This window comes from Macrotis lagotis, chromosome 3 (genome assembly GCF_037893015.1).
Source record: "Macrotis lagotis isolate mMagLag1 chromosome 3, bilby.v1.9.chrom.fasta, whole genome shotgun sequence".
Lineage (NCBI taxonomy): Eukaryota > Metazoa > Chordata > Mammalia > Peramelemorphia > Peramelidae > Macrotis > Macrotis lagotis.
In genome coordinates, this window is record NC_133660.1 from 269,394,324 (window position 1) to 269,421,179 (window position 26,856).

The window sequence follows — 26,856 nt, forward strand, 5'->3', positions numbered from 1 at the left end:
ACCACTGGGATGTCTGAGACACTGACTGCTAGGAGAAATTCTGCTTGTTTTCTCTTCTAAGAATACTTTTGGACTGGAAAAGGCTGAACAAAAATGGCTGACAGGGAGTTGACACTCAAGATAGATAAGGTGATACTGGAACAATGGAACTTGGCTGCCCTTGATGTGATTGTCACCTGGCCCAGGACCTAAGGACTGGGAACAAAAACACCAAAACTGGCAGCTTTGATGGCTCTCAGGGATATTTGAACATGCTGATTAAATTATTTGCTTCTAGAGAATTCAAAAATGGAAAGGGAATGTAATCTTCAAGGTAAAGACCAATGAACTTTAGTTCATTTTTTTTGGTTCATTTCCAAATTTGTTTAAGACATGGTTAGTAAATATTTAAAAAAAGAAGTAATAATCAAAGCAATAAACGCTTCCTCAACAATAAGTTATGCCAATTAATTTTCTTTCCTCCCTTTCCCCCCTTCCTCCCTCTCTTCTTTCTTTCCTTCCTTCCTTCTTTCTCTTTCCTTCTCTATTTCTTTCTTTCTCTTCCTCTCTCTCATTACTAAAATACTAAATTAGGGAATGCTATAGCTATAGATTACCTCTAGATTTTAGTAAAATATTTGATAAAAATAGCTCATGAAATTCCCATGAGAGAGTTGGAGCAGAATGACTTCAGAGCTAGCTGGCTTAAAGAATAATTAATGGTTCAGTGTCAGTTTGAACAAAGCTCTCCAGTGGAATGTCCCAGGGCTCTATGATCAGCTTTGTTTGACATATTAATAAAAGACGAGTAAAGATATTTATGACAGCCTTATCAGATTTGCAGAATTCCCCAAACTAGGGAAGGATAGTTACTATTGGAGAGATTTGGGATCAGAATGATCTTGGCAGATTAGAAAGCATTGAGCTGAATCTAGTAAGGAAAAGAAAACTACTACTACTACTACTACTACTACTACTACTACTACTACTACTGCTACTACTGCTACTACTACTGCTACTACTGCTACTACTACTAATATTGTAAAGCTTTAAATGGAGATTCAAGAAATCAACCTTAGTTTGTATGAAAATACCCAACAACATACATTTGGAAATTTTAGTGGACTTAAAGTTCATTTTGAGTCTCCCTTACCTTGAGGTAAGTCTTGGACTACATACATTATGAGAAGACTTTTCTGTGAAACGCCCCCTCTAATAGCTACTACCTTTTGTGACTGAGCAAATTGGTCAACCACTTGGCACCTCATTTCTTCACCTGTGAGACAAGGATAATAATCTGTTTCTTAAAGTGTATGAAGCTCAAACACAAGAAGAATGCTTTGTAAAACTGAAGGATAAAATGTATGTTTTTATATATTTATATATCTTTATTATAATCCATTATTAAAATGTCATACAAAGTTGATCACAGAGACCTGGAACATTCTTCTGGAGACCTTTGGTCAAATTGATATATACATATATCATGGCTCATTCTCATAGACACAGACATGCCCACATGTATTGATACACACATGCACATATGATACATGTGTGTGCATATAGACACACATGACAAACATGATATAACTACTTTAAAATTTTTCTTTTTACAAGACCTGCAACTTTTGCAGGTGTTCTCCTCATGAGAAACTTCCACTATTTTAGATTAAGGAAAAATCACTGATAATTATCATTTAATTGGCTATTGTTTTAATTGAATTAGAAAGAACTTATTCTTGGGGTGGCTAGGTGGCACAGTGGATACAGCACTGGCCCTGGAGTCAGGAGTAGCTGAGTTCAAATCTGGCCTCAGACACTCAATAATTACCTAGCTGTGTGGCCTTGGACAAGCCACTTAACCCCATTTGCCTTGCAAAAAAAAATGAACAGGAAGAACTTTTTCTTGATGCATTTATTTCTAATGTGTACATCTACATTGAGAAAATTTGAAAGAAGAGGTAATGGATGGATGTATTTGTATGTGGGAGTCTTTGTAATTTTGTAGAAAGGACATAGAATTGGGTATCCAAATAGCTGAGATAACTGACCTTGGACAAGTCACATCCTCTGTTAAGGTCTTGATTTCTTTATCTGGACTAAAATAGGGTAGTTATATTTGACAGACTTAAAGTTCTCTGCCAACTCTAGCAGAGCTGGAGTAAAGATGCATTTATTAATCGTCTTTCAGGTACTAGGGTCTATGATAAACCTGCCCTATTCTACAAGGATCTACTCAGCTCTGACATTCCATGTTCTTTGGTGTCTCCTCATCTGAACATTCTGTGTCCTGTGTTCTAAGTCATCATTCCTTAATTCTAATCCTTTCCCAGGTCTAACATTCTACATTCTATATATGTTCTAAAGTTCCTTCTAGCTTTGACACTATATTTTTTAAGTCCCTTCTAGCTGAGATGTTTGAATTTCTGCATTTAAGAGTTCTTTCTGGGATCAGCTAGGTGGCGCAGTGGATAGAGCACCGACCCTGAAGTCAGGAGGACCTAAGTTCAAATCTGACCTCATACACTTAATAATTACCTAGCTGTGTGAACTTGGGCAAGTCAGTTAACCCCATTACCTTAATAAAAATAAAAAAAATATATAAAAAAGTTCTTCTTTGTTTGCCATTCTAGAGTTTTCCCTCTTTGGTGGAATGAAGATTTAGGTTGACCATCTGTTTTTTCTATTCCAGAGACTTTTGACTCCAGTGCTTACTTTTAGTCCTATCTCTGAAATGTATCTCGGGGCTTATCCACAATGCCTGGTATATAGAGTTGGTGCTTAATAAATGCTGATTGATTGATTGATTAACCAACCCCTACTCTATCCCTTTAGTGATGGGCTTGAGAAGAAGCTAAGGTTCATAGAATGGCAGTGATTGATTAGTGGACCCTCCTGATTTTTATTAGACCAGTGTTTTTCTTCTTTCCCAAAGTTGCCTCTTTGAATGCTACAAGGTTGTAGACTTGTCATCTAAGGGACCATGTTTCCTTTTAGGGCAGCCTCACTGCCTCCTGATTTCCAAACCCAAGAGCCATGTTACCCTCAAAAACTTCATTTCCACAGTGGCTGAGCAAGCAGCAACCCCCTAGACAATGAGCTTTATTGAAAATCGATAGCTCTGTTCCCCTAGAGTGGGCATCCCTGCTGTCACAGGCCCTTCCACAGAAGTGAGAAAGAAGCATTTGAATGAATCCCCCAGTCACACTGTCTGATTTTTTATTTCTTCATTGATGACCCAGTCTGTGCATGGGTGCAACTTGGGAATGAGAAACATTAATGTGCTGTTCATTCATTAGAAGTGAGTGGGTAGAAATGTGGCAGTTGATTCTGGCTTAGAGGTGTTGCTGGAAAACAGAAATTTTTACTGAATCAAGTGTGACTCTTTGTGACCCCCATATGGAATTTTTCTTGGCAGAGATTGGCTTGCTATTTCTTTCTCCAACTCAACTACAGGGTTAAGTGACTTGTCTAGAATCATACAGCCAGTAAGTGAACTCAGATCTTTCTGGTCCCAGACTTTATCCAGTATTCACTGCATCACCTTGCTTGCCCAGGGTGAGGGAGATTCTGAACCTAACTGGCTCTGTAGGTACAGGGCCAACTTTGAGTAGTACTCATCCTCTTTGGGCTTCCATTTCTTCTTCTTTAAAATTAAGGGGTTGCATTCCCTTTGTCCCACTTCTAATAAAAGCCCTCATTCTCTCATCCTCAATTAGTCTTTTAGAATATCTGCCTGCCTCAACTCTCCCAAATCCATTCTAATCCTCTGCCAAAGTGATCTTCCTTATAGTACTGGTTTCTCCCTGTGACTGTCCTACTCAGTAAACTTCATTGGCTCCCTATTACCTCTAGGATCAAATATAAAATTCTACTCTCTCATCTGAATCTATGCCTTTGTACTTGCTTTCCCCTCTTGATTGGAGCCTTCCTTCTCACTTTCACTTCCTGGCTTCCCTGGCCTCCTTTAAAACTCAACTTATATGACATGTTCTTCTGAGGTCTTTCCCAGTCCATCCCCCTCCCTTCCTCTTCTCCCTACCTCCCCACTACCCTCAGTACCTTTTCTCTAAGATAATCACCGATTTTTCTTGTAGGTATATTGTATGCACTTAGTTTGCATGTTGCCTCTTCCATTAGACTATGAACTCCTTGAGGGAAGGGACCATGTGTTTACCTTTCTTATCTTCATTCTGGACTTGATATCTAACTGACTAGCTATCTCCTGAGGTCACTTCTAGCTCTCATCTATCGACACTGTCTTCTGGACCATATAATTTAAAGTCCATTTAGTGTTTGCTCCAAGGGCCTGTGGTTGACTTGGAATGGATTCTCCCCTCTCACTGACAGACATAGGTCATACTATGGGATATGCCCCTCTAGGGCCAGGCAAGTAATCTTGGGGAGCTGCTGAGATAAAAAATTCCCAACTTTTGAGATCAAACTGGTGGTTGTGAGTGGCTCCTAACTTACACAGGTTAGCCCTTGACAATCAGAATTTGAACTCCCAAGCTGATTCTCTTTCCATTGTACATGAATGCTCTTTGGCCAATGAATGTCCTTACTCTTTAGACAAGGAAACTATGACCCAGGAGTTTAAGTGACTTACTCAAGGTTACATAATAGTGAAGGGTAGTGGCTTGATTTTTTACTCAAGGTTCATGATTCCTACTCTTTTCATTGTGCCAAAGTAATTCAGTTCTCTCTGCCCATATTAATGACATTATGATGACCAAGACATAACTAAGGCATAGAGTCTTTAAGCTAAAAGAGACCTTGATATCACTTGCCATTAGTTTTATTCCTATGGAGCAGAGGACCAGAGAGAGGCAGCTACTTACTTAGGTTCACACAGCTCCTTAAAAGCAGAACTGGCATTGGAATCCTGTCTCCTAGTCTAAGGTTTTCTGACATCATTCTCTTCTGCATCCTCAGGCATTTTTGACCCTGATGTTGAGAAACCTTGATTCCTTTGGAGACATCTCCACATGATAACAGTCAAATCTTTCCCCAGGCAGCCCCAGAAGGACTATTCCCAAGCTCCTGATCAATCCAGATGTTACATTGTGTGATTGATATGAGGGTCTTCTTTCCTTAGGACTGTGGAGTAGAGTTTTGGGATTTCCGGTAACTTTCTTTTCTTTTTCTTTTTTTTTTTTTTTAAATCTTGTTCTTAAAAAAATGGAAAACTTCTGAGCTGTCTCAAGCTGAGTAAGAAAGTACTGTGTTTGAAGGATTAATCTTGGCACTATGAATTTTAAAGACTTCTTATAAGCTATGTTGTAGAAACCTATCAAAATGCTAATGCTTCTGCTGTCTTACCTCCAGTAGATCTTTTTTTTTCCTGGAATTAGAAATATATGTAGGTAGGGGCAGACAGAGGAGAATTATAGCTAATTGAGGGGATACTCCTTCAGAAGGCGTGTTTTGGAGTCCAGATTAGCAACCTTGAAAATTCAGTTTATTCTGTGTATCAGACACTTAGAATAGAACACAAAGAGGAAAAAAAAATATTTCCCTGCCCTCCATGAGATTCCATTCCTTCAAGGGGAAATATATTAGGTAAAAAGGTGAGTAGATACAAAGTGTATACCAGGATATACAAAGTAGTTTTGAGAGAGACGAATAATGAGGGGAAGAATCCAATGACCTCTGGGAGCTGCTACCTGAGTTGGTCTTTAAAGGGAGCAAGCAAAACTTTGGAAAACTTGGGGTGGGGGGAAGCAGTGAATGAGTTGGAAGCTTCTGACTCCTTAGGGAAATTGGTACTTTGATAAGCCTCCGTCTTGGATTTTCCTGCCAGAGGCTTTTGTATTAGTTTCAGGGTGGTCTTTTTGAAAGTTGTTCCATTTGGCATCACATAGCTTTTTAATAAAGTTACCCCTGAAGGCATAGTATCCTATGTACATATTTTGCTCATTTTCCCAGTCTCATCCACTTACGCAGTCAGTAAGACCCAGAACATTGAGGAATCCATATCCTTCTTTCTGGCCTTTTCCAGAACCAAATCTTTCATTTTTACAGAATTAGAATCTAATTATATTATGGATAGGCAGTCATGGACAGGGAGAGGCTAGAGGAAAAATATAAAATGTATTCAAAGTCATTTTGTGGGGATAGGGACCTTCACAGCTTCAGGGGTTCAAGAAAGGCTTCAAGGAGGAGGCACATGTTGACCTTGTGGATAGCTAAGCACCACAAAAGATGGAAGTAAGGGGTAGGAGTTGTGCATTTCAGATATGAGATTATCAGTGCAGAAGAGATGGAATGTTTTGTACAAAAAACTAACAAGAAGGCAAATCTGGCTGGCATGGAGCCTGGAAAGTTGGACTGAAGTCAGACAATGAAAAGTTTTAAATGCCAAACAGAGGAACTCCTATTTTATCCAAGAGGCAAGAAGGGAGACACTGAAGTTTTCTTAAGTCGGATGGAGTGAAATGGTCACACCTGTGGTTGGAAAAGATAACTTTGGCAGCCATGTGGAAGTTGGATGGAGAGGGGACGGGTAGACTGGAAAAAGGGAGAACAGTTAGGAGGCTGGGATGATAATCCAGGCAAGAGATGACTTCCCTATTATATGGAGAGACTACTTATGTCTCAATTACCCAAACTGCTAACCCATAGTCATCCTCTGCTCCTCCTTCTCATACTACTACCCCTCCCTCTGTCTCCATCTTCAATCACCACGTTCTCTTGTCTTGACTTTGTCAGATCTCTCTCAGGTATGCCCCTTTCTCTCCTCTGACACTGCCAGTACCCTGATCGTGTCTGTCATCATTTCACGTCTAGATTATTGCAGCAGCCTGCCTCAGTTTCCCTGCCTCATATCTCCTCATTGCAGTCCATTCTCCACTCAGTTCTTCCAAGTTCTCTCCCTTCCTCCCACTCAATCCTCTCTCCACTGAAAAGGCAAACAATATAATATTAATCATACAAGTGAAACTATGTAAAATATATTTTCAAATTACCAGTGTTGCAAAAAATAAAATAAAAAAAGAAAAGTTGCATCCATCTGTCCTCAGAGTCCATTGGTTCCATCTCTGGAAATGGCTAGCATTTTTCATCATTGTTGTTGTTCAATCATTTCAGTCAAATCTGATTCTCCTTGACGCTTTTTGAGTTGTTACTCAGTAAAAGTCTGTCAAAAGTAATAAAATTCAGCAGAAACTAGTCTGGAGTGGTCTGCTATTTTCTCTCCAGCTCATTCTACAGATGAGGAAACTGAGGCAAATACAGTAAAGTAACTTGTCCAAGCTGATCCAGGTAGTAAGTGTTTTGAGGCTTGATTTGAACTCAGATCTTCCTGGCTCTAGGGCTAGTGCTTTTTCTATACCACTTTTTCATCATTAGCTTTCTGGAATTGTCTTGGATCATTGTATTGATCTAAATCTTTCACAGTTGATCTTCCCTACAATATTGCAGTTACTGTGTGCAATGTTCTTCTGGTCCTGCTCACTTCACTTTGCATCAGTTCCTCTAAATCTTCCCAGGTGTTTTTGAGAGCGTTCTCCTCATCATTTCTTATAGCACAATAGTATTCCATCACAATCATATGCCACAGCTTGCTGAGCTATTTGCCAATTGATGGACATATATCATTAATTTAATTAACATCTACTTCTGCTGTTTGTTTTTTTTCCCTGTGTTTTGCCTTCTTGACTAGATTGTAAACCCCTTGAGGATAAACATCATGTCATCTATGTCTCCCCTAATTCCTAATACTAACAAACATACAGACATTCTCTTAAAATACCTAGAAGGCGTGACCCTTTAAAGGAAGAGCAGATAGATGAAGAGAAGGATAATAATTATATAATATATAATTATATTATATAATATATTGTATATAATAATTATAGCACCCTGAAGTTTACAAAGTGCATTACATATATTATTTCATTTCATCTTTACCACACTTATTTTCTTGCCTTTTGTATACTGTTTCTCAACTTCTCCACCTTCAGACTAATTCCTGCTGAATTTTATTTTATTCAAAAGACTTTTATTGAAAAACAACCCCCTTTCATTTAAGAATTGAGGAAACAGTCAAGATCGATCTCTCTCTCTCTCTCTCTTCTCTCTCACACACACACACACACACACACACACACACACACACACACACACAGCACCTCTACATAGTTTAGTCCAAACCTTCAACCTCTGAATCCTACAAGCTTTCCATTACATTATCCTGCTGGAAGTTGATTGACAATCCTTCTCTTTGGGGGTCGCATGACCAAGGGGTGAGGGAAGCCATTTCTCTGTTTTAGAGAGAAGGTAAATGAAGGAATGGGCCAAATGCTTGCCAAGGAATGTGGTAATTTCAGGATAATTTCATACAGCATTTTTGTGGCCCTGTTCTGTATAAGTGGCAGGGGGTTGAAGGGAACCAAGCAATACAAGAAATTGAATGCCTTGGCCTCATCATACATATTTTGCTGAATTCATCAGTAATTTGGATAACCTTAGAATTGACTGTTGAGAGGGCTTTTTCTTCTTCTTGGAGAAGGAGCAAGGGGCATTCATCTTCTATTAGGGGACTCTGTGATTACCACTCCAAGTCCTGGTTATCTTCCTTCATTAACCCTCCCTGCATAGCGGCATGGGACCCAGGCATCATTGCACTTATCTGTAATCATGGCCAATTTCAGGCTTCAATAGGAATCTCCCATGGCCCGGTGGAAAAGCTCTGAATGCAGCCAGGGCTTAAACTAAACTTTACTGGCCAAATTCTGTGGAGATGGAAAGAGCCAGCTTCTCATGAAGCCCCAGGTCAGCCTGACTTCTCTTCCAGATGGAATAGAGGAGGGAGGTTATGAGAGAGGAGGCAAGCAGGTGACTCTTATCAAACAACATTGCTCAGGGGACTTGATGCCTTCCATGGGTAATCAGAGTAGGTAGCCCTGGTCCTCAAGGTCAGGGTCCAGAGCTTCTCTCAGGATCAGAACCTGTGGCCAAGGTTGATGCAGGTTTATAGAAGCCTTTTCTTTGAATCTAAGTGGCAAGAGGTCTGAGAACATTTAATGACCCCCCCACATACATACACTTTCTCTCTCTCTCTCTCTCTCTCTCTCTCTCTCTCTCTCACACACACACACACACACACACACACACACACACACGCTTTAAAATCCCCTCTCCAGCATACTTGGACATTGATGATCTTTCTTCTGTCCCAGGAGAACACACAAGCCCCCGAGGCAGCCTGCTCCATTTTGGGAAGATTTTCATTGGTTGGAAGTTTTTCCTTCCATCAGGCAGACATCTGTCTCTGCAGTTATCATAGTTACTGGTTTGGGCCCCTGGGTCCAGTAATTACAATAGCAACACTAATAACAACATATATATATATATAATACAAACACATGTATACACATATACACGTGTGTATGTATATTGATATATGTGTGATATGTGTATATCATGCACATATATAAATGATATATATGAAATTGCAATATAGCATAGCCACAAGTATAACTATGAGGTACATAGGCAGATAAATAAATAGGCAAATAGATAAATTAGGCCAGTAGAAAGAAATATATTGCTATGGGATTGGGATTTTAAGACTCATAATGATCATGTTATCATTGGTATCATTCCTTAATGATGATTATTCCCATTTATAAATATTGAGAGATAGGTTCAGAGAGGATGACTCCTTTTAAACCTAAGGAACAATTCTTTTTCCTGCAGCTACCTGAAGGAAATTTATGATGTGCCCTCTCCAGTGTAAATATTCTCAATTCTTTTAACTGAGGGTCTTATGGTATAATCTTGAGGTCATTCATTCTCATAAATCATCCTCCTGTAGACATCATCCAACTTATCAATATCCTTTCTAAGCTATGATTGGACATGCCAGTGTGAACAGGGAAGAGAGAACACAGAGGAACCATCAACTTTCTTGGATATAAACTCTCTCCTAATGAGTTATCAAAATTAACATTAAATTTATGGGCTCCCAGATAAAATAGTTTCATTGTCTAAAATTCATACACCACCACCATCTAGATATATCTTCCCCCCACTATTGCCATCTTGTATTTGTGAGTTGATCTTTTGTGTCCAAGGACAAAATTTTATGTTTATCCCCATTAAATGTCCCATTATTATAATATTCAACCCAGAACTTTAATCTGTCAGCATCTATTTGGCTCTTGACTCTATTCCCCAGTGTATTAAGCAGTCTCTGGACTTTGGGTGTCTATAGATTTGAGGACAAATTTTTCCCCAGTAGTTCTGTGATGTGGGGAAATAATATATCTCTATCTCTCTATCTCTATCTCTGTCTCTATCACCTCTATCTCTCTCTCTCTCTCTCTCTATCTCTATCTCTAATCTCTCTCTCTATATCTATGTGATTGTCCTTATTTTACCTACGAGGGAACTGAGGCCCAAGGAGAGTCAATGACTTACCTATTGTTTCAAATCTGGTATTGGAGGTAGAATTTGAACCAAAGGTCAGTGCTTTCTCCAGTATCCCCCCAGTTTGGGGCACTTCAAAGTCATCTCATTCAGTTCCCTTATTTTATTATTGAGACATCTAAAGACCTTGAAGAGGGTAATAATTTTGTCCATACAGCTCATAAGTGAATAAGTCAAAATTTGAACATGTCTTCCTTCTTTCCAATCCCAAGACTAGTACTCTTTTTACTTTATGTTATTTCCTAGCCTATTAGTTGAAGGTCCCTAAGAGGTACAATGGATAGAATGCAGAACTGGAATCAGAAAGACCTGAGTTCAAATTTGACCTCAGATACTTCCTGGCTGTGTGACCCTAGGCAAGTCACTTAACTCCCATCTATCTCAGTTTCCTCATTTGTTAAATGGAAATCATAACAACAGTTGAGAATCAAATACAATATTCTTAAAGTGCTTACCATAATACCTGACATACACTAAGCACTTAATAAACACTTGTTACCTTCATTCCACTTGCATGTGCATTTTACATTCTCTCTCTCTCTCTCTCTCTCTCTCTCTCTCTCTCTCTCTCTCTCTCTCTCTCTTTTAAGGTTTTTGCAAGGCAAATGGGGTTAAGTGGCTTGCCCAAGGCCACACAGCTAGGCAATTATTAAGTGTCTGAGACCGGATTTGAACCCAGGTACTCCTGGCTCCAGGGCCGGTGCTTTATCCACTGCGCCACCTAGCCGCCCCTGCATTTTACGTTCTCAAAGATCTTTGGGTCATAGGATCATTAACTTAGAGTTCATCTAGCCTAACCTTCTATCTCTTATTTTTATAGCTAGGAAACTGAGTCCCAGAAAGATTCAGTGATGGGATTTGGTGTCAGTGACAGGATTTAATTCAGATCTTTGTGCTTAGAGTTCATCTAACCTGGCCTACTGTCTCTTATTTTTATAATTGAGGAAACTGAGTCCCAGTAAGATTCAGTAATTGGATATAGGTGTCAGAGTGTCAGAGGCAGGATTTAAATTCAGGTCTTTCTATAGAAAAGTTAAACACTTCATCTCCTGGGCCATACTGTTATGCCCATTTGTAAGATGGAAAACTGAGGATTGTTACAGCATTTTGTCCAGGGTCACAAGGCTATTAAGTATCAATTAATAATCCTCTGATTCCTTACACCAAAAAGTAAGTGTGCCTTCCCAATGTCATACTGTCTCTTCATTAAAATCATGGCAATGGAGATAAATGATGTGGTTTTCCTCTTCTGCATCTTGATACTTCCTCCCCTCTACCCGCCCCACCACATACCTGGTCCTGGTGAGGTTGAGCCAGCACCCCGCCAGGAGAGCCTTGTCCGTGGTGCTTACCTGCTCAAGGAGGAGGCACTAGGGTGCTGTCTGTCCAGATCTCTCATTTTCCTCACTCACTGCCCAGGCACTACCACACACCAATTAAACATTAAAAGCACAAAAGTTAAAATAAATCAAAACATTTCCAAGGAAATCACTTCTCCCTAGCGTAGACTCTTCTGTGACCCTGGGAGGCATAATTACCAGGCTGATCAGAGAGCACTGGATTTCCAGACTTGTTATGGTAACAGAGTTCAGTAGAGGGGCTGATTGACAGCAGGCCTGTGGGAAGGCTGATTCCCTCTGTGAGACAAGGGCAGGTGTTGAGATGGAAGGGAATGCTGCCGAAGCAGCTTCAGAAAGTGAGGCCCCTGGCATTGTTTGAGTTGCAGAATGTGGCAGGGACCCTTCCCTGGCTCCTTCCCTCCTTTTGCTTTTCTCCTACATGAATAATTCAAAAACAAAACCCAGGAACAAAGCCCAAGGTACATCTTTCTTTTTCAGTTTTGGAATGCAGAACACTCTGTCTCCTGGTCCTGGTTGGTGTCAGGAGCACCTTCTTGTGCCCAGTGGGAAGGGCACCATGATGGGAATGACTCAGAAGATCTGAGAGGTCTGAGAAGGTCTTCTGATTCTTAGCTACCTCCCTAAGGTGTCATCATCCCAAACCAAATATTTCAGACTGATGGCTGAGCTCAGAGTGGAACCACTGAAGGGATGCTGGGGCAAAGGAAAATGAGCCATGAGGCAGGGGAGGATCTCAGAGTTTTGAGCACTGTCCATCAATCAATAAACATTTTTTTAAGTGCTCTCTAGGTGGGCAGGTAGGTGGTTAGAGCGCAGGGTCTAGAGTCAAATAGACAAGTTCAAATTCATACTCATACTCTTTCTACCTGTGTGACCCTGGACAAGTCACTTAACATTTTCCTCATCTGCAAAATGAACTGGAGAAGGAAATGGAAAAAACACTTCAGTATCTTTGAAAAGAAATGCCAAATGTAGTCATAAAGTGTTAGCCAAGTCTGAAACCACTCAACAACAGCATCAATAACATATTATTGCCTATATCTACCATCTATGTCTACGTCTCTATATCTATGCCCATATCTGTATCTTTATTCATATCAATGTATATATCTCTGTTTATATCTATATATTATCCATATCTATATCTGTATCCATATTCATTTCCAAATCTATATCTCTCTAGTTTGGACTATAGAGCTAGAGCTATGCACACATATAAGATTGCATGTCTATATATGTATATGCATACATGTATGTGTGTATGTATATTCACAGTTGTTAAATTGAACTGAAAATATATTAGAATATAAAACATCAGAGATGGCAAGGACTCTAGGGCAAAAACCAAAAAATATAACATTAGAGCTGAAAGGAACCTTAGAGATCATCTAATGTAATCTTCCTCTTTGGAAAAATGAGACTGAGGTCTAGTGAAGTTAAGTGATTTACTCAGGTTCATTTGACCATTGAGTGCTGGAGCTATGGTTTAAACTGAGTTCTCTTTGAACTCCATAAGTTGCCAGTTCTCTCTTTTCACTACATCTCATTGTCTCTTAGGGTCCCATGATTCCCTGACAGTGGTGACTGTCAGTATGGGAATCATTGCTTTATATGCCTCTGTATCACCCTAGACCAATCCATAGAGTTCATTTGTCTCAACTCTCTCAACAAATTTGCCTAGGTGCCTGGGCCTTCAACTTTCCTTTTGCTGTGGCCCAAGGGATGGCATGTTTTTCAGAAGTCCAGAACCAACTACTACTATTGTTTTTTTTTTATTACATGCGGGACTTGTACTTGGAGACTTGGAGGGTGGCTTCATTAGGGGATCATGGAATGGCTACACTTGCCCTTGCTGCAGTAGCCAGCCTCCTTATATTTGAATAGATCTGTGACCACATTGATACCTGTTTTCCCTCTGATGTTAAGGAATACATCCCATTCTCATCTTTGTGTATCTCTTTCCATGCCCATAGGTGGCATAGTTTAGAAACAGCCAACTCTTTTAGAGATGTAAAGAGATGTAAAGACTTGATAACATAGAAAATTAGATCTAGTCTTGGTCTTAGTACCTGAAAGGGACTATCTAGCCCATGCTCCATATATCTGTCATATTAATAGGTAAGTACAGATCTGACCATATCTCTTCAACCAAAGTTTCTCAAAGAACTTCCCTCTTCAAGAAGCTTCACTGGCTCCCTATTGCCTCTAACAGAAATTGCAACCTCCCTGTTTGTATGTAAAGCTCTTCTCAACTTGATCCCAACTTATGTTTCTAGATTTATTTTATACCATTAGTCCAGCTAAAGTTGACTTCTTGCCTTTATCAGTCACAGCTCTATTTTCTGTCTCTATCTTTGTACAGGCCTGGAACAAAATTCTTCCTCACTTCCATCTCTTCAAATCCATCATTTCCTTGAAAATTCAGTTCCAATGCCATCTCATTCCCAAGACTTTGACTGTTATTCCCAAATGTTAATGTCTCCTCCCCCAAATTTTCTCATGTTAATTTGCTATCCATTTGGTTCATACTTATAAGTATGTATGTTTTATGACTCCTGTTAGAAGGTAAGTTTCTTGAGAGCAGGAGTTGCTTTATTTCTATAACTATTTTCAAGGCCTTATAAACAGTAGTTACTGAATAAATGCTTTTGGATGGATGGAGTGATCTACTCAAAGTACTTGGAGGCTTCCTTCAGTTCTCTTTCGATTTGCCCTAATTCAGTCCCTGGGCTATTTATCTATTGACTCACGTTCTTGTTACATGATCAGCTTACCTCCTTTCCCATATATCCATTTTCTAGGTATCTTTTATGCCAGTTTTAAACATAAATCATTGTTGCTAGTAGCTTAATTAAGAGATACTGTGCTGCTCTTCATTGCTCTCTGGGTGATCTGAATTTTGATATCTCTGGGAATGTGTCTTTTATAGTCATTGAATATCACCAGGAGAATGTAAGTTCTCTGAGGGCAGGGACTGCATCGTTTCTCTTTTTTTTTCTTTATGTTCTCCAGGACCAAAAATAGTTCCTGATATTTAGAAGGTATGTCATGAATGTTGTTGAACTTAACTTGCCTCTGACTATTTGTGTCAGAGATAAGGGTTTTTGCAGCTTGGAGCAGCTTGACATCATTGAAGGGGTCATAAAGTTTCCTAAATGGAATCTTTCCAGGCCTGCTATCTTTCTTCAGTTCAGTTCTGGTCCCAGCTCATTGTCCATCTGGAGTGCTCATGTTCCACAAGGGGTAAAAGAATCATGATTAGTCAAATAAATAACCTCCTACAACAAAAGGCAAAAGAATGATCCCTGTCCTCAAGGAGCTTATGATCTAAGCAGGGAGTCAAATGCAAACAACTATGTACATACAAGATGAAAAGAATGTAAATGGAAGAAAATCTTCATAGGGAAGACACTAGGGTTGAGGGTGATGATGGGAGACACAGGGAAAGGTCTCCTATAGAAGACAGGATTTGAGTTGAGTCTTGAGAGAGGACAAGGAAGCCAGGAGGTGGAGGTGGTGGAACAGAATATTCCAGGCATGGGAAGGAGCCACTACAGAGACACAGAATTTGGACTTGGAGATCTTAGGATCACAGAGAGTACTTAGTCTACCATATTTCAGATAAAGAAACTGGTTGAAGGACAGTTAGGTGGTGCAGTGGATAGAGCACCAGCCCTGGAGTCAGGAGTGCCTGAGTTCAAATCTGGTCTCAGACACTTAATAATTACCTAGCTGTGTGGCCTTGGGCAAGATACTTAACCCATTGCCTTGCAAAAAAAAAAAAGCACAACACCAAGAAACTGGTCTAGGGAATTAAAGGAACTTACACAGGGTATAATTTGAACTCAAGTCTGTTACCTCTAGACTCAATGCATCTTCTTGGATTGTGAAGACATTTTCTTAAAGTATTATTCTAGATCTCTGTCACCTTATCTTGTTAGGAATGCTTTGGATTATGTGTTGTGTTACTGGCACTTTTGCCAACTGGACCTTCCATGGACCTTACAAGGAAGTCTGATTGCTTGGAAATGCCACCCTTGTCCACGCAGAGACCTTGACTGACTACTACCCTTTGATCAGCCAAATTTTAGACTCCCCTAATGTTCATAGTGTCTCTGGCTATTCACTCTTTCCCTATCTCGATCTTAGCTTTTCTTAATCCTCCCTTTTCCCAAACCTCAACAATTTCCAATAGCCAAGGCTAAGATTCACTTCTGATACATACTTAATGTATAGATATTAGCAACATGACTCTTCCTGAAAACCAAGGATAATTTTGAACCAGATGTCCTTCTCTATGCAACTCAGATGTGGCTAAGTGGGAATTAGGTCTCATGTTGTATTCCAATACTCCTAGATGATCGGTAATAACTTAATCCCCTCTTATGTGACAGTGGGGCAGGATCATTCTTCCTAAGACACAAAGCAGCTTGCAACTCACATGGGCAAAACCTGGGGAAGAAGCATCAAAGGAAAGTCATTTGTTCCAGACAAGACTCCAAAAGGCTCTGTCTGGAATCACTGTGGGCTCTTCCCTCAGTTCCCCCACCCCCACCTTACCCCCCACGTTCCCATAATCACTCTAATATATGACACTGCAGTCTCTGAGGTCTGATGGGCAGGATTGACTTTAATACTCATTATATGTCCTTTCTAAAGCTTATAAAACCTTCTTCTTAGTTCCAAGTGTCAGAACATGTATTTGGGAACAGGTAAATCATGTTCTTGGGTGAGGGGAAACCTCCAGGGGACACAAAATATTTGCCCAAGGCAACAAAGCAAAGAGCCTAGGGATTGAGTAAATCCTTTCCTCTGTCTCGGAGGACTTTATCCTCCAGAACATTGACCAAATGACATTCAGAGATGTTCTTCCAGGAATCAAATTTAGTCCTTGATGGAGATGGTCCTAGCTTGTGGTGTAGGCTGGCCTAGGGTCCTTTTATCCAGTGCTATAAATAGAGATGGGGCAGCTAGGTGGAGCACCAAATCTGGAGTTAAAAAGAGCTGACAGTTCAAATCCAGCTTCAGACACTTACTAGCTATGCAACCTTGGGCAAATCACTTCACCCTTTTGCCTCAGTTTCAGTATCTTTGTCAAGAAAATCCCAAATGAGATGAAGAAGAGTCAGGACTGAAATGCCTGAACACATACCATAACAGAGACAGATGCCTAGGTATTTAAAAGTTCTGTACTTTTCTAGAGAGTTCCCCAAACATAGATATCTAGACCAGTGTGCTCTTTCTGTTTTTTTCTTTTTTTTTTAAAAGCAATCTTTCAATCAATAGACATCAATTAAGGGCCTACTATATCCTAGGTATAATTCAAGGAATTGAGGAAACATATTCAAGAATGAAAAAAAGTGGATAGAGTCAGGGAGATCCGCTTTCATGGTTTGGAGTCAGGAAGATCTGAGTTCAAATCCTGATACAGAAACTTACTAGCTATGTGACCCTTGGCAAGCCATTTAACTGCTGTCTGACTCAGTTTCCTCATCTATAAAATGAGGATTATAATACCACCCACCTCCCAGGGTTGCTGTGAGGAACAAATGAGATAACATTTGTAAAGTCCTTGGCATAATGCTTTGAGTTATCATCATTGTCATTATTACTATGGAGTTTCTATTCTACCATAGAAGATAAAAATGCATATTAAAACGTATGCAAAATAAATATTTAAAATGCACATACAGATGATATACAAGATAGAGGGAGAGAGTGCATCATGCAATTGGTGATGCTTGAGTTGTGTCTTGTAGGAAGAAAAGGATTCTTTAGATAAAAAGCCAGGAGAGAGGACATTGCAGGCATGAGACACTGCCATTGCAAAGGTTAGGAGATGGAATGTCATGCACAAAGAATAGAAAAGTGAAGGGAAATGTAGTTTGGCTAAATCTGAGTGAAGAAGGAAAAATAATATATAATGTGTTGGAAAGATTAATGGAGGCTAGGTTTTGAAGGGCTTTCAAACCTAACCTTCAGAAATTATACTCTATTCTTTGAGACAAGATGGAGCCCCTGGGATTTGTTGAGTATTGAAGTGATATGGTCCAGTTTGTGCTTAAAGAAAATCTCTTTGGTCATTTTGAGAAGGATGAGTTGGGTAGAGGACCAGGAGGCAGGGGACTCTTTGTAATAATTGAGACTTGAAAGGATGAGGGGATGAGCTAAGATGATGGTTGTATGAGAAGGGAGGTAATCAAAGGCAAGAGATGTTGTAACCATAAAAATTGTACAGTCATGCACTTGCCAGATAGAAGATCTTGTATTTTATCCAAGAGGCAATAGAGAGTCATTGAAAATGTTTCAGAATCAACTGGTATGAGGAAGTGGAATGCTTGTACCCTCACGAGACTGTGAATCTGTTGAAGTAAATAGGAAATTGGGGGGGGGGAGTGAAAAATGAACCTCATAGCTTTTCTCTGTCTCATAGATTCCCTTGTTGCTAAACTGTTCTGTTCCTGAGTCTCTCAGTTTTTGAAAATTTACATCTTCCTTTTTTTGAAACAATTATTATCATAACACAGGCATTTCATCCTACAAAAGAAGAATTAATAAGAGGATTGTGATTTTCTGTCATATACAATTTGTTCTCTTAAGTGTATGTTAAATTTTAAAAAGTAGAAACAGAATTGCCTTTTTTGGGTCCTCTTCTGGATGTTTTTTCCTATTTTCTTCTCTGTATTTTTAAGGTTTTATTGATTTTCCTAGATCATAACTATCCACTCATTTTGGTGCCTTGCCAAACAGAAGCCCTTGCTCACAAATTTACTTTATCAGATTTTCTTCAATATTTCAGGACTCTAGGATCTATCACAAGTTGCAACCCCTCTATGTGTCAGTCAGCCCACAAGCATATATTAAGCTCTAACTGTATGTGAGGATCTGTGTCAAGTGATGGGAATACAAACACAAGCAGAAAATAAAAACATCAACTGCCTTCATGAAGCTTATGTTCTAATATGAGAACACATTACAGAAAAAGATGTTTAAAAGGGAAACTGGATGACAATGCTTGGGATATTGTAGAGAAAGCCTGACACACTGGAGAGACATGGTAGACATGGCTCTGACTCCTCTTCTTGAGTTCAAATCCAACTTCAGACATGTACTAGTTGTATGACCCTGGGCAAGTCACTTCACCATGTTTGTCTCAGTTTCCTCATCTGTAAAATGAACCAGGGAAAGAAATGGCAAACCACTCCAGTATATTTGTCAAGAAAACCCCAAATGGGGCCAGGAAGAGTCAGACATGGCTGAAAAATGCCTGAATAACCATAACAAAGTCGTGGGGATTCTCCTTAAATGGAAGTTCTGGGAAGAGACATTTAGTCAGAGGGAGAGGCCACAGGGGTGGAATGACCTTCCAGGGACTGGAGGAGAGCTTTGAGGATGAAGAGATTTCTGAGGCATGGTAGGGAAAATGCTGAGTGCAGCCTAGAGAGGATTGAGAATCCTAACTGACATTTATATAGAGTTTTAAGGTCTCCAAAGATCTTTACAAATTACTCATTTAAAGATACTACTCTCTATAAATAACTAAGTGACTGGGAAGCGTGGTTCAGTGGTATAAACACTCATTTGGAGCCAGAGGGCTTGGGTTGAAATACTGACTGTGAACTCAAGTAAATCACTTCTTCTCTCTAGGACTCAGTCTCCATGTCTGTAAAATGAAGGTCTGGATGACCTTTTAGGTCTTATGTATTTCTAAATCTACGATCCTATGATGGATGGTGGGGGTTTCTAGGACCAAATAGAATTAATCTAGTGGTGAATGTCACTGAACTAAACTGGGCTGAGCCTTAGACAATAGACACAGAATCCATTCATTTTTTAGTTCATCACTAGGTCCATAGCCAAGACATTTTCAGCTTGGGAATGTCTGCCATAGTTTGTAGTCTGCTAATATGGCTTCCAAAAATCCAGGGTCATGGCCCCTGTCCCTTGAGACATTAGAGGACAAGGAAGATCCTAGAACCACAGACTTAGAGATGCAAGGGACTTCAGGGACCATCTAGACCATTTCCTCTAGAATTAAACTTCTTTTTACTGAAGGATTAAAACCAGGGGTATGTTGAAACTGACTCTAACTAATTAGTTGATGGTTAAATTTTTGAGTGTGAGCATTTATATCTTCTGTTGTTGTTTTTCCTTTTTTTTTTAAGTTTTTTGCAAGGCAGTATAGTTAAGTGGCTTGCCCAAGGCCACACAGCTAGGTAATTACTAAGTTCCTGGGGTTGGATTTGAACTCAAGTACTCCTGACTCCAAGGCTGGTGCTCTATCCACTGGGCCACCCTTTCCTTCATTTTCAAAGAAGACTATGATATCAGGGAGGTGATGCCATAACAAGTGAGTTGGATTTGAATGAGGAGGGTGCTATGCTAAGTCACCAGCCTCACTTTTTGACTCCATAGCCATCTGGGTCCAGTGACCAGATAGGAATCAAGATGATTGGAGATGGCCCTGGATGTGAGGCAATCAAATTTAAATGACATGGTCACATAGGTAGTTACAGTCTAGTGTCTGAAGTCTGATTTGAACTCAGATCCTCCAAATTCAGGGCTGGTACTCTATCCACTCTATCACCTAGCTGCTCCCCCTCACCCCCCCCACAACACACCTTCTAAACTGGCAGTAATTTAAAATGAAGGCTTTATATAATGTTTGGCTGATTGTCTAGACTTAAGAAAGTGATGGAGAAAATGTTAATAATCCTGATTAAACTTACAAGCATGTCTTACTTGCATTTTCCCCCTGGAGAACTGGTTGTAAACATTTACTAGTATACCATTGATTAAATTTCATGCTTACCTCTAAATAGCAAAAATTCAAAGCTAGATAGGTCATCGTCAGGTGCACATTTTATGCACTTGGCTAAATATTATGGGGGAATAGAGATTCCCCCCCCAAAAAACCCCAATAACTCAGAGTCCTTGCCCTCATGCAGCTTACATTCTCTGATGGGGAAGACAGAATTAAACCCCATGGAACAATAGACTATTATGCTCATCTGGCTCCAGTCACAAAAGATAGACTACCATTGATGTCAGAGTTCAGTGAAGGGGGAGATTCCTGAAAATATAGCTCTTTGGCTGTCTCCAGTGGTTTTCTTGTGCATTCTCTCTTCAGAAATCCATTGACAAAGAATAGGATCAGAAACAGTGTTTCTTCATCTTGGTGTCTGGATCTCAGCCCTTCTTGGAGACTGGACAGACCCCGCCAGACTTGTATTTACTTTGCTTAGGTCTGTCAACCTGATGGGAAAGTGAAGGAGGAGGGGAGTGAGAGAGACACAAACAAAGCTTGTGGTTTTGTGCTCTGCATTCTTTGATGCTTCAGCTGGCACCTTTGCTAATAGTCTTCAGTCTTTTGTTTGTCAACTTTTCGCCACAGTAGAATGGGAAGGGGGCGATCAAAACCACCTTTCACTGTTGTCATTGGATTTATGGACAGGACAAGGGGAAAGATATTAGAAGCAAAAGCTCTTTAGGGATCATTCATTCATTTGACACCCATCCAAGAAATATTCCTCAAGCATTGATGGCGTTTGGAGTACTGGGTTGGGGGTGGGGGGAGATGTTTGCTAAGCAGTATACTCTGGACCTGGAGTCAAGTCAGAAAGACCTGGCTTTCCTACCTGCCTTCCACTTTACCTTTCTGTGCCTCTGCTTCCTCATTTGTAAAATGGAGATAGTCATAGCAACTGACCTTATTGGGCTATTATGGGGACAAATGACAAAATGTGTGTCAAGCTTATAACACATCATACAAAAGTCAATTATAATTATTGTCATGAGAAGCAGCACAGCACAGCAGGCTAACTTCAAAGACAGGAGGACTTGAGTTCAGGTTCTGCCTTAGACATATATTGGTTGTGTGGGCAAATTGTTTAATCCCTCACTGTTTTGGAAACTCCTAAGATTATGCCTTTCTAGAATGCATTGCTTGTTATTATTATTATTATTATTATATTTTATTCCCTGCCCTGCCCTAATAGAACGTGTGCTATGGTTGGGTTGGGGGGGAAAGGAAAATTGTCTGCTGAGGAAATGGAGGCCCAGACCCACCACAAGGGTCCCAGAGATAGTGTGTAACATGTTCAAGTCTCTTGGGCCAAATCCCATGCTCTTTGAAGTCCCCTGAGTTCAATGCCTCTCTACTGAAGCCCCTGTAGGAATGCTGAATTCTCTTCTAATCTTGATTTTCTTTTGTCCCCTTCTCTGCTTTTCTCTCCCAACAGAGATTATCTTGGAGCCAGAGATAAGGAAGGGATCAGGGCTCTCTGGAGGAGTCGAGCATCCAGCACCCTAGGAACCCAGAAGGTCTCTGACGGGGAGTGTCCCTGGAGCTGAACAAGGTTGGTTGGAGAGAAATTCTGGAAACCTTAGTTTATTTGGTTGAGTCACATTTCTTTCCTGGAGGCCACAAGGCTCAGATGGCAGTCTATGGTGTGACTTCCCTGTCTTCCAGTTGGCTACCTAATCAAACTGAGGATTTGATACACCTGTTCACTGATCAGAGGAAGTTTCCTCTTCTGAGAACTGGACCTCTTGATGGGTCATACCAGTCTGTTTTAGGATTCTTATGAAGATTGACTCTTTTCAAGAGACTTTGCTTTCCAGGGAGTAAAGGCTTGGAGGGAACAATGTTCTATTTTGTTTTGGAGAAGATACATATATAATGTTGTTATACTTTGAGTGAGAGTGACCTGGATTCAAATTCTTAGGAGTGACCCAGGGCAAAACCCCTTAAACTCTCTGAACTTCTTTTTCAAAATGGGGATAAGGATCATCCTTGCAGCACTTCCCTCAAATGTGATAATGCCTGGGTAGGATTAAGTATTCATTTTAAAATGTTCTATTCAGGCCATTCACTATTCTGATAGTTTGGCTCACCCCCCCCCCCCCATGTGATGCAAATGACCTCTTAGACTGACCTCTTCCTCTCAGCCTTGGGGACTGAACCCCCCCCATTTCTAGAAGATGGTTCCAATTGGTAATATACCTTTTCCATTTCAGACCTGGCAAAACAAACAAATAAATAAATCGGAATTATTCCAGATGTAGTTTACCAGGGAGAAATGGCTTGTACACAGATATGTAAATATGAAAAACATAGAGACTAAATATGGAGGAATACAGCATAGGGACAGAACTAACTGCCAGCCATGATTTCCTTTGCTCTACCACCATCTCACCAGTTGCCCTTGATTTCTACCTACTGACCTCCCTTACAGGTCTGAAACCATTAACATTGTCACTATTCTTTAAAACAGAGATTCTCAGCTTTTTAAAAAAAATTTAAATAAAATAAAAATTATTTATTTATATTTAGCATTCTTTTCCTTTTTAAAATTTTGAGTTCCAAATTTTTTCCCACTGAGAAGAGTTCTTAATCTTTTTATGTGTTGTGGACCCCATTAGCAGTCAAGGCAACAGAGTAAGCCCTTCTCAGAATAATGTTTTTAAACACTTAAAATAATATTGACTGCAATAATAATCAAAATGATAATAACTATCACAATAAATAACTAATTTACTAGCAATTTAAGATTTGCAAAGCACTGTACAGATTACTGTACAAAATTCTTGTACTCAAAACATCCTTGTTGGGGCTAGTGACTTGCCCAGAGTCACCCAACTAGTAAGCATCTAGGTCAGGATTAGAACTCAAGTCCAACTGATTTCCAAATGCTATTTATCTATGGAACCAACAGGATGCTTTAAATCAGGGATACAGAACCTTTTTTTATTTTCCTCCCTAGGACCAAAACTTAAAAATTAATCTGTTCTTTTTGGCCAACATTTAATTAATTCACCCCTAAAAACTCCTAGATTCATTGAATTTCGAGTCCCTCCTGCAGTTGCCTTGGCAATGCCAGATCAAAGATGAAGGAAACTAATTGCATGTTGAAATACAGTTACCAAAATATGCAAAAAAAATATGAATCCCAGATTAAGAACCCCTGTCTAATGGGTGGGTCAGTCTAGTCCTTTGTTACTCTATTCACTCTCTAGAATACCCTCCCTGGCTGCCACTGAGTTAGATTTATTGTCTCCTGGAGGTGGGGGTTTGTTGTTGATTTTGTATTTATGTCCCCAGTTCTTAGTGCACATAATAAGTATGTTTTTGATTCTTCCACTTATTCATTCATTCATTCATTCATTCATTTCATTGCTTGTTCATTTGTCAATCCATTTATTTTTCCATTCCTTCCATTCCTTTCTTCATGGAAGTCACAGATGTATGGTCCAAACCTAGACCAGGCTGTCTGACTCCCAAATCTGAGCTATTCTTAATAATTCTCTCACACTGGTGAGGGAAAAAATAGCATTTCTCTGCCTCCAAGCCCCAGAGTGCCCCACAGCTGTGGTGGGGTTAATGGAAACTGTGCTTGGCTGGCTCCTTGTCCTCATCTCCTGACTTCCCGGGTGTGCCACCAGGCCCTGGCCAGTGATTTCAGGACCCGGGGCAGGCTGATGGGAGCATGGGGCTCTCAGCAGGGAGACAGGCTGGAAAGCCCTGGACACCCGCTGTTTCTCACAGTGGGCTCCAGCCTCAGATAAGGAAGCTACAGACTGGGGCCAGTGCAGACAACAGACAAGATGTGGGAGCCTGCTCTGGTTCTGCCCCACAGAGAAGTCTGCATCTCCCAGCTGAGGCAAAGGTTTCCATTCCTGTAATCACAATCCTCCTTATAGCATTCAACCTTATCTCCCTGGGAAATAGTAGCTGAGGTTTCCCTGTGTGGGGATGCCATTGTTTCCCTAATCTGGGAAAGGAGCTGAAGGGAGACAGGGAGAGCTTCACTTTGCTGGTTGTTCTGGTCCCCTCCTTCCTCCTCTTTTTCCTCTTCCCTCCCCCCAGGCTACTAGTGCCTTACTCTGAGACCACCTCCCATTAATACTGAGCATCTTATGTGGACAAGTTGTTTCCTACATTCAGTAGAAACTCCCTGAAGACCTGGACCATAATTGTGCCATACAAGGTATCTTCAATACTTAACCCAGACCTTTGTATATAGTGAGTGCTAAATAAATAAATGTTCAGTTGAATGATTGACTGACTCTGGGACAATCCTCCAAGGAAGGGATCTTTCTCCAGAGGGCCAGGCTGGAAGGCAGATAGTCTTAGAGGAAAAAAAGTCTTGAAGTGAAGAAAGCCAGAAGGTATAATGGTGCTCCGCTGTTCCTTCAGGGAGAGATTCCTTGATACTTACAGAGAAACTTAGCACTCTGTAGCACCCAGAATATGGGCACATATTTTAGATTTACAGAAGAAATATGGTATGACTGTTGAGGAATTTCTGTGTTTGTGTGGGTGTATGTGTATATGACATTGAAATGCATTTATGATATAATAATCTGAATTCTAATTTACAGTCCTGATCTGATTAGCTTTATTCAACAACCCAATTCTGAAATGAAATTTAAATTATAAAATTGATTTCTGAATGACAGTTTTTAACATAATTATAGGTATCCATATTGGGTACCCTCATTCTTTCCCCATGCCTTTCAGTTCCTTTTTTGAAACCTCTCTTCCCCCATTAGAATGTTAACTCCTTGAAGGAGGGACTGGCTTGCAATCTTTTGTTTGTTTTGGTATCCTCAATATTTGGCATTGCCTAACATATAATAATAATATGTTCTCTTTTTTCCTCCCTTCCCTTTTTCCTTCTTCCCTTTATTCCCTTCTCTCCTTCCCCATTCTCTTCCTTCCCTTCCCTCTCTCCCTCCTTCTTTCCTTCTTTTCTTCATTCCCTCCTTATTTCCTTTTTCCTCTTCCTTCCTTCATAAGACTTTTTTTGAACTTCTTATTTGTTAGTACTCTTTCACTCTTGAAATTAATTTCATTTTACTTTTTTCCAGTGGACAAATGTTTTCTTCACCTCTCATTCCTCATCTTCACTGAAAAGAAAGAAAAAAACAAAGCCCCCATAACAAATATGAATGATCAGTAAAAAAAAAAAAATCTCACATGGCCATGCCTCTTTTTGTATCTTGAGTCTATTACCTTTCTATTGGGGGATTGGGGAGAGAGTATGCTTCCTCATTGATGGTCTGAATTCATTATACTGATCAGAATTTTTAAGTATTTCAAAGCTTTTTGTCTCTACAATGTTGATGCAATTATATAAATTGTTCTTTTTTTCTTACTTAATTCTCTATCAGTTCATACAAATCTTCCTGAGTTTCTCCACACCAATTCTTTCATCATTTTTAGTTTTATAATATTTCATTTTATTGATATAGTCTATTTTTAATATCTTATTTATATGTTTATAATATTTATATTATCATTTTGTACTATTTCATTATATTGTTATATCATCCCCCCAATTGATGGGAAGCCCTTTAGTTTCTTGTTTTTTGCCACCACAAAAAGAACTGCTATAAATGTCCCTTTCCCCCCTCTTGGATTTCTTTGGGGAACAAACAGGCTGGTAGTTCTTCCCCCTAAAGCTACTTTGTGTTTCCTTACTTGTGTACCTGCTGTTTTATCAACCCTTGACTATAAGCTTCTTTTTAGTTTTTTTTTTCCTTTTGTAAGGCAAATGGGGTTAAGTGGCTTGCCCAAGGCCACACAGCTAGGTCATTATTAAGTGTCTGAGGTCGGACTTGAACTCAGGTACTCCTGACTCCAGGGCCAGTGCTTTATCCACTACTCCACCTAGCTGCCCCTGACTATAAGCTTCTTGAGGGCAGGAGCTATCTTCCTTTTCTCTTTGTTTTCTACCCATTTTCAGCTCCCCCCCCCCAACATATACACACATACACATACACCTAGTTCAATGCCTGGCAGTTCCCAAACACTTAGGAAATACATATTTTTTAAATGGTGCTTTCCTTGTCTCCAAATATCTCCGAGTTGGAAGCAGTTTTTTTGCCCAGTCACTGCCTTTAGTCATGTTGCCTGTCGTTTTGGGGCAGATGCTTCTCGGAGACCTAAACAAAAGATGCATGTTTGAAACCACTCAAGTAAACCAAACCCTGCAGGGCCCAAGTCTAATTATTTCTACCTTCCCAGAAAAATAGTTTAAAGACCAGTGGGGAAGTCAAGCTGCCTGCTTTTTTTTTT

General features: G+C 39.9%; 1 long non-coding RNA gene across 3 annotated transcripts in view; it reads left to right on the forward strand.

Annotated features, from left to right (window-relative positions):
• Positions 1 to 26,856, forward strand: part of LOC141518479 (uncharacterized) — a 202,781-nt gene that overhangs the window by 34,611 nt on the left and 141,314 nt on the right. For all 3 annotated transcript variants that reach the window (XR_012477203.1, XR_012477202.1, XR_012477204.1), the window contains exon 2: positions 22,016 to 22,132. This is a non-coding gene — a long non-coding RNA (uncharacterized LOC141518479). The remainder of the gene's footprint in view (positions 1 to 22,015; positions 22,133 to 26,856) is intronic.